This window comes from Oncorhynchus kisutch, linkage group LG10, assembly GCF_002021735.2.
Source record: "Oncorhynchus kisutch isolate 150728-3 linkage group LG10, Okis_V2, whole genome shotgun sequence".
Classification (NCBI taxonomy): domain Eukaryota; kingdom Metazoa; phylum Chordata; class Actinopteri; order Salmoniformes; family Salmonidae; genus Oncorhynchus; species Oncorhynchus kisutch.
In genome coordinates this window covers 65,448,470-65,456,885 of record NC_034183.2, presented here as the reverse complement: position 1 = coordinate 65,456,885, position 8,416 = coordinate 65,448,470, and the positions used below count along the sequence as shown (strand labels likewise).

At 44.4% G+C, this 8,416-nt stretch overlaps 1 protein-coding gene across 2 annotated transcripts in view; it reads left to right on the top strand.

Moving 5' to 3' along the window:
• Positions 1-478: 478 nt before the first annotated feature.
• Positions 479-8,416, top strand: part of LOC109883865 (synaptotagmin-C) — a 43,860-nt gene continuing 35,922 nt past the window's right edge. Inside the window, exon 1 of one of the 2 annotated variants that reach the window (XM_031834770.1) lies at positions 479-753. The gene's annotated coding sequence lies outside the window, so the exon portion shown is untranslated. Of the gene's footprint in view, positions 894-8,416 lie in introns of both variants that reach the window. The other variant, XM_031834771.1, reaches the window with a different exon arrangement.

Below are 8,416 nucleotides of genomic sequence, written 5' to 3'. Positions count from 1 at the left end.
GATGACTTGACTTACTACAGAACTTGAAATGCCCGGTAGCCTACGTAATGAGGCGTAGTCACTCACAGCCTCAAATTATGCGATGTCTAAACTCATTCTAGTAAAATATCATGGGCTGCCCACGGGTTGACAAAGATTAGCAACGCCACATATAGGCTACAATGGAATGCTTCCCATCACAGTTGCCAACATTGCTACAGTTATAAATTATTTTGGTGTTGTGTCACGTCGTTACGCCTACAGTACACACATGAAGGGAAATTATATTATCACGAAACCATGATTTGATCCTAACGAGGTGCTGCGCCCTATCACTCGTCCGGACACCATGGCACATACGCCGTGTCCCTTTGGCGGTGGGCCGAGCCACAGTGGTCTGTCCCCATCGCACCACGCGTCTCCTCGCCTCCAGCAACACCCCCTCTCCTCCTCACACACTGCCTCTACCTTCCCCTCCCATCCCGGGGCTCTGCTCCGCTCTCTCTCCCCTCTCTACCACAAATATACATCAGTATGTCTTTAGCACGGGTAGCGCTATACAGTCAGCGAGCAGAGAAGCCCGTTTAGTATTCCGAGCACAGGGGAAGAGAGGGAGGGAGGGGAGAGTGAAATACAAAGAAACAACGAGGGTGAGAAGACAGAAAACACATTCCAAGACAAGAAAATAGGAAAGGATGAGAGGGGAGCGGAGAGATACCATATTGTTCATTTCTCCCTTTCAGTCTACCCCTCCGCCTTATTCTTCCATCCCAGGTGCAGTATTTGAGCCCATTTTCCTGTCTTGGGGTAGAGGGCGGAATGTTGATTTTTAACGCGTCGCATCTGAAAAATAGGCTGGTGTTTAGATGAAAAGGGCAGGTAGGAGAAAGAGCAGTCTCGGATACAACATAGAGGTATGATGATATTTCATTGTTGTCATTTTAATACACGCCTATGTGTCGTTATATAGGTTAGGCTACTCACCATAATATCCTGTGTGATCTTGTGTCACCGTATGTGTTATAGTCTATCCATACTGTAGCTATGTGCCACCTAACTGACTATATGTCTGTCCGGTTCAAAGATACATTTTATGCATATTTTGTGAAGTGATGTGCGAATGTAATCTATTCTAATAGAATGTATAGCCCATTGGTTCGAGCGTTATGGCATGCATATAGTAGCCTATGTAGCCCACACTGTAGGTTATCTCTCGCGCAAGTGTGCAGTGTGCATAGCATGTATGTGGGTTTATATGTCTGTCGGGATGTAAGCCATTGCTCTCAGATAAATCCAACTTTTGAATACATGTATAGGTGTATAGGGCGAAACACACAAGCAAGCACGCACACACACACACACACACACACACACACACACACACACACACACACACACACACACACACACACACACACACATATATCATGAATAAGACAGGGGAAACATGTAGGAGCTGAAACGAGTGTTATTCCCCTCCACCCACACCCCCTTCACCCCACCCCACCCCTCTCTCCTCTCCCTTCTCCCCCCTCCCCCTATCAAAGGCACAGTGGGTCTGGCTTTATGAGATAGACTTCCATGATTATGCAAATATGAATACGCTCATATGTAACCAAAGTCACAAGGATAGTCTCGATGGCTCACTGACTTTGGCGTAAATGTAAGTGAAGTATGAAGCGAGGGCTATCCACGTGCACTGTGTGGGTGGTGAGAATGTTCCCATCTTAGTATTGGACCAGTGAGCTGCTCTGCTTATATGGATGTGCAGCTTCTTCCACCGGCTCTAGTCTGCACAGGAAGAGAGCGGAACCAGTATCCCAGGGTTCCTCACTGGCCTCTCGCTCAGCTTGGTGCTCGCGCTGTGTTTCCTGTGTGATGTTATAGATAATTTAGACACTCGCGGGAGCAGGCCTGGAGCAGCAGAGAGCCCTGCATGCAGCACAGCAGACTTCAGTGTGTGTGTGTGTGTGTGTGTGTGTGTGTGTGTGTGTGTGTGTGTGTTTATGTGATGATGTATGGACATAAACAGAATATTGAAACCTCCAACGTCGGATAGTTGTACTAAAAGCTTGCCTATGGGCTGTTACAGGCCAGCCTGGAGTAACCTAACGGCTGAGTCGCAGGCAGCAAAGCTATTACCTTTAGTCAATAGACATTAATACAAGGTCTTCAATCTTGGCCTTGTATTTCTAGTGCCATCTCACAGCCAAATACAGGAGGCAGTCCTCTTATGTAGCGGTAAAGGTATTTGGTAGTATCTATTTCCCCTAGTGCATCAGTTTGACACAGTTGGATGAGCAGAGAGCACAGATGATATTGACCCAGACAGACATGACGCTGTGATGCACTGGCCTCGATAGGTAGAAAGTGATGCAAAGGTCCATGCCAGTGCTAGTGAGAAAAGGTCATGACCTCTGTGTGAGTCACGGAGGGCCCTGCATCCAGTGACTTCATGTCTTAAAGGATGAGTCTTGAGGTCGGAAGTGATAGTGCGCTTATAACACAAGTCCATTGAATACAGTAGAACAGACAGCACAGAACTGAGGAGAGGATGGTGGAGTAGAGGAGAGGATGGTAGAGTAGAGGAGAGGATGGTAGAGTAGAGTAGAGGATGGTAGAGTAGAGTATGGTAGAGTAGAGTAGAGGATGGTAGAGTAGAGGAGAGGATGGTAGAGTAGAGTAGAGGATGGTAGAGTGGAGGAGAGGATGGTAGAGGAGAGGATGAGTAGAGGAGAGGATGGTAGAGTAGAGGAGAGTAGAGGATGGTAGAGTAGAGGAGAAGATGGTAGAGTAGAGGAGATGATGGTAGAGTAGAGGAGAAGATGGTAGAGTAGAGGAGAAGATGGTAGAGTAGAGGAGAAGATGGTAGAGTAGAGGATGGTAGAGTAGAGGAGAGGATGGTAGAGTAGAGGATGGTAGAGTAGAGGAGAGGATGGTATAGTAGAGGAGAGGATGGTAGAGTAGAGTAGAGGATGGTAGAGTAGAGTATGGTAGAGTAGAGTAGAGGATGGTAGAGTAGAGGAGAGGATGGTAGAGTAGAGTAGAGGATGGTAGAGTAGAGGAGAAGATGGTAGAGTAGAGGATGGTAGAGTAGAGGAGAAGATGGTAGAGTAGAGGATGGTAGAGTAGAGGAGAGGATGGTAGAGTAGAGGAGAGGATGGTAGAGTAGAGGAGAAGATGGTAGAGTAGAGGATGGTAGAGTAGAGGAGAAGATGGTAGAGTAGAGGATGGTAGAGTAGAGGAGAAGATGGTAGAGTAGAGGATGGTAGAGTAGAGGAGAAGATGGTAGAGTAGAGGAGAAGATGGTAGAGTAGAGGATGGTAGAGTAGAGTAGAGGATGGTAGAGTAGAGGAGAAGATGGTAGAGTAGAGGATGGTAGAGTAGAGGAGAAGATGGTAGAGTAGAGGAGAAGATGGTAGAGGAGAGGATGGTAGAGTAGAGGAGAGGATGGTAGAGTAGAGGAGAGGATGGTAGAGTAGAGGAGAGGATGGTAGAGGAGAGTAGAGGATGGTAGAGTAGAGGAGAGGATGGTAGAGTAGAGGAGAGGAGAGGATGGTAGAGGAGAGTAGAGGATGGTAGAGTAGAGGAGAAGATGGTAGAGTAGAGGAGAAGATGGTAGAGTAGAGGAGAAGATGGTAGAGTAGAGGAGAGGATGGTAGAGTAGAGGAGAAGATGGTATAGTAGAGGAGAAGATGGTAGAGTAGAGTAGAGAAGGGCAGTATCCTAGAGAGCTCAAGAGAAGAGAACAGAGCTGTGCTTTTTAAAGTGAGGTAGTGAAATAGAAAACTTTACAATCATATTGTTATGAAAATGCATTATGTGAAATGAATCAAACACTCTGCATACGGTGGAATATCCTGTTGCTTTTTAAGCTACTAGATGTGTAACATCATAATAGGTCATCTTTCCTCAGGAGAAAACAAAACGTTCCTGAAAGTAATGAGAGGTAGATTTGAGATGACTACAGGTAAAAGATAACAAAAAGAAGAGGGAGCTAATAGAAAAGAATCCCATCAGCTTCATTGAGATGCGGCTGAAACATCCCAATAGCTGTACCTTATGGATTACCTCTCTTTGTCTCTTCTTGCATTGTGCAAATTTCCACCCAACCTGTCTTTGCTCATTTACATTTTCTCTATCAAACACATAGGTTGTCGTTTTTCAGACAGAGCGTTACTTCGAATAGCAAAGGAATTCTGTTAAAAGGTAACAGTTGCTGAGCCTGTAGAGTGAAAGTCAGCCGTGCATATGAGAAGGAGACGATGAAATCTTCTAAACCCATCCAAATGTTTGATTTGTCTCTGAAAGTAATCCAAACTGCTTCTCCCTTTGGTCGAATTCACCACTTCTGTTGCGGTGGAAGGAAAAGTGAAGTCCCTCAAGAAAGATTGACGTCTGATGTGAAATAATGTGCAATATTTCAAAGGACGTGCTGACATGACTATAATCTCTGCATAATAGTCGCTACACAGCAGGTCATGTGATATTATACTAATTTTGACATAATGCAAAGCTGTGATGTTGAACGTATTCTGTATGAGAGACATACTGTGTCAGGCTCAGGTGTGATGCTTTCCTCTGAAGAGGAAACCCAGTGAATGAGCTGAGATTTACGCTCCTCTCCTATGATCCCCTGTGTGTGAAATACGTGCTTTTTGGGTTTCAATGTGTCACAGTTCACACCTCTCCTCCTCTTCTGCCTTTTCGGCTTTTCTTAACAAACTGGCACAACCTCAGAGATTCATCACACTCTAGAGAGAGAGAAGGCCCCGAGAGCATGCCCAGAATCAGTTGTCCCAAAGCAAATACAAGCCTCACCCATTATAGGCCCAAAGAAACATCTGGCCTAAAACCAGTGCTGAGGTGCACTTTCAGTCAACATCATTCATCACATGTTAAATGTGTTTAGCTGGAGGGGGTCTCTGATTGGACAGTGACATTAGCTGTTTCTTCCCATAAGATTGGGCAGTAGCCTTGGTTATCCGTCTCTGACCTTTGTGGGCGCTTGGCTGCTCTCTGCGACGTGATTGGACAGTGACCTTACTGGTGCCAGATTAATGTTTTGTGATTGGAACGTGACCTTCCTGGTTCCCGAGTCCATGTTGGGTGTTTGAGCAGTGAATTTACTTGCAATGCAGCCACCATTTTGAGATTGGACAGTGACCTCACACCGCTTACCTATTCACTGTTGCTTGATTGGACAGTGACCTTCCTGGTTGCCTTGTCTGTCTATTGTGATTGGACAGAGCACGTCCTTGGTTTTCCAGTCTCTGTAGTGTGATTAGACAAATACCTTCCCTGCTGTCCCGTCGCTGTAGTGCGATTGGACAGTGACCTTCCTGGTTGACCGGTCTCTGTTGGTGTATTGGTTGCCTAAGGTTATTGATTTAAAACAGGGCAGCAGTCAATGGAATGTCTGTGGGAGGTTTGTGTTCCTTTGTGGCTGTGAGCGTCTCGGTATAGAGTGTTGTATGGAGGAAGAGATGAGTCTCTACGTGTCTGAAGGCATATTTATCAGTAAATAATGAGGCTCTGTAAATATTTTGCTTCTAGTAAATTGCACAGCCAGACCTTGATTACTATTGTTGCTATGTCACCAACACTGCCTTCTGCTCCATTCCATTCCTTTCTACTTACCTTTCATCTCCTCCTCTCCCTCCTTTCATCTAATGTCCATATCGCTCCTTTCTCTCCCCTCTTTCTCATACCATCTCATTCTCTCTCACAGACACATCCATACACATTCTCTTTCTCATACCATCTCATTCTCTCTCACAGACACATCCACACACATTCTCTCTCACAGACACATCCATACACATTCTCTTTCTCATACCATCTCATTCTCTCTCACAGACACATCCATACACATTCTCTTTCTCATACCATCTCATTCTCTCTCACAGACACATCCACACACATTCTCTTTCTCATACCATCTCATTCTCTCTCACAGACACATCCATACACATTCTCTTTCTCATACCATCTCATTCTCTTTCACAGACACATCCATACACATTCTCTTTCTCATACCATCTCATTCTCTCTCACAGACACATCCATACGCATTCTCTTTCTCATACCATCTCATTCTCTCTCACAGACACATCCATACACATTCTCTTTCACAGACACATCCATACACATTCTCTTTCTCATACCATCTCATTCTCTCTCACAGACACATCCATACACATTCTCTTTCTCATACCATCTCATTCTCTCTCACAGACACATCCATACACATTCTCTTTCACAGACACATCCATACACATTCTCTTTCTCATACCATCTCATTCTCTCTCACAGACACATCCATACACATTCTCTTTCTCATACCATCTCATTCTCTCTCACAGACACATCCCTACACATTCTCTTTCTCATACCATCTCATTCTCTCTCACAGACACATCCACACACATTCTCTCTCACAGACACATCCATACACACATTCTCTTTCTCATACCATCTCATTCTCTCTCACAGACACATCCATACACATTCTCTCTCACAGACACATCCATACACACATTCTCTTTCTCATACCATCTCATTCTCTCTCACAGACACATCCATACACATTCTCTCTCACAGACACATCCATACACATTCTCTTTCTCATACCATCTCATTCTCTCTCACAGACACATCCCTACACATTCTCTTTCTCATACCATCTCATTCTCTCTCACAGACACATCCACACACATTCTCTCTCACAGACACATCCATACACACATTCTCTTTCTCATACCATCTCATTCTCTCTCACAGACACATCCATACACATTCTCTCTCACAGACACATCCATACACATTATCTTTCTCATACCATCTCATTTTCTCTCACAGACACATCCATACACATTCTCTTTCTCATACCATCTCATTCTCTTTCACAGACACATCCATACACATTCTCTCTCACAGACACATCCATACGCATTCTCTTTCACAGACACATCCATACGCATTCTCTTTCTCATACCATCTCATTCTCTCTCACAGACACATCCATACACATTCTCTCTCACAGACACATCCATACACATTCTCTTTCTCATACCATCTCATTCTCTCTCACAGACACATCCATACACATTCTCTTTCTCATACCATCTCATTCTCTCTCACAGACACATCCATACACATTCTCTTTCTCATACCATCTCATTCTCTCTCACAGACACATCCATACACATTCTCTTTCTCATACCATCTCATTCTCTCTCACAGACACATCCATACACATTCTCTTTCTCATACCATCTCATTCTCTCTCACAGACACATCCATACGCATTCTCTTTCACAGACACATCCATACACACATTCTCTTTCTCATACCATCTCATTCTCTCTCACAGACACATCCATACACATTCTCTCTCACAGACACATCCATACACACATTCTCTTTCTCATACCATCTCATTCTCTCTCACAGACACATCCATACACATTCTCTTTCTCATACCATCTCATTCTCTCTCACAGACACATCCATACGCATTCTCTTTCTCATACCATCTCATTCTCTCTCACAGACACATCCATACGCATTCTCTTTCTCATACCATCTCATTCTCTTTCACAGACACATCCATACACATTCTCTTTCTCATACCATCTCATTCTCTTTCACAGACACATCCCTACACATTCTCTTTCTCATACCATCTCATTCTCTTTCACAGACACATCCATACACATTCTCTTTCTCTCCACTCTCTTTTCCTGCCTCCCCCTGATGTTCTTGCTGACATTTGAGAGGACCAGTTTGGTGCCAGACAGCCATTCCTCAGATTGAGATATGCTGGGTTTTAAAGTCACACTCAGAAAGATTTACTATCTCAGTCTGGATGGAGGGGAGTGGAGCGGGGATACAGACTGGGGTGTTGGGTTTGGGGTAGCGTTTTAATAGGCTAATCTCAGGCTAATTTTTTACAATGGAGCGAGCTGAGATGGACAGATAAATGGACCTTGTTGAGTCTGAGATTCCTTTCTGAACCTGTTCCAGATGAATTAGCCTAATATGCCTATCAGAAGTTTTCAGATAGAGAGAAAGAGTGTGTTTGAGAGAGAGAGAGAGAGAGAGAGAGAGAGAGAGTGAGAGAAAGAGAAAGAGAAAGAGAAAGAGAGAAAGAGTGTGTTTGAGAGAGAGTGAGAGAGAGAGATGAGGAAGGAGAAATGGCACCAACATGTCCTGTCCTGAGTCTTGTCCTGATTGAAATGTGTCTCTTCTTAATGCTGTGATGGATTGATGGATTGATGGCCAGGGAGATAGATGGACATATAAGCAACACTTTGCTAGGGAGGTTGTCAGTCACTGCACAAAGACTGATGCTGACATTTCACAGAGCCAGAATCATCAAATGATAAATAGATGTTCCTTTGGCCGAACCGGGTTCTCATTGGACAAGTGGGCC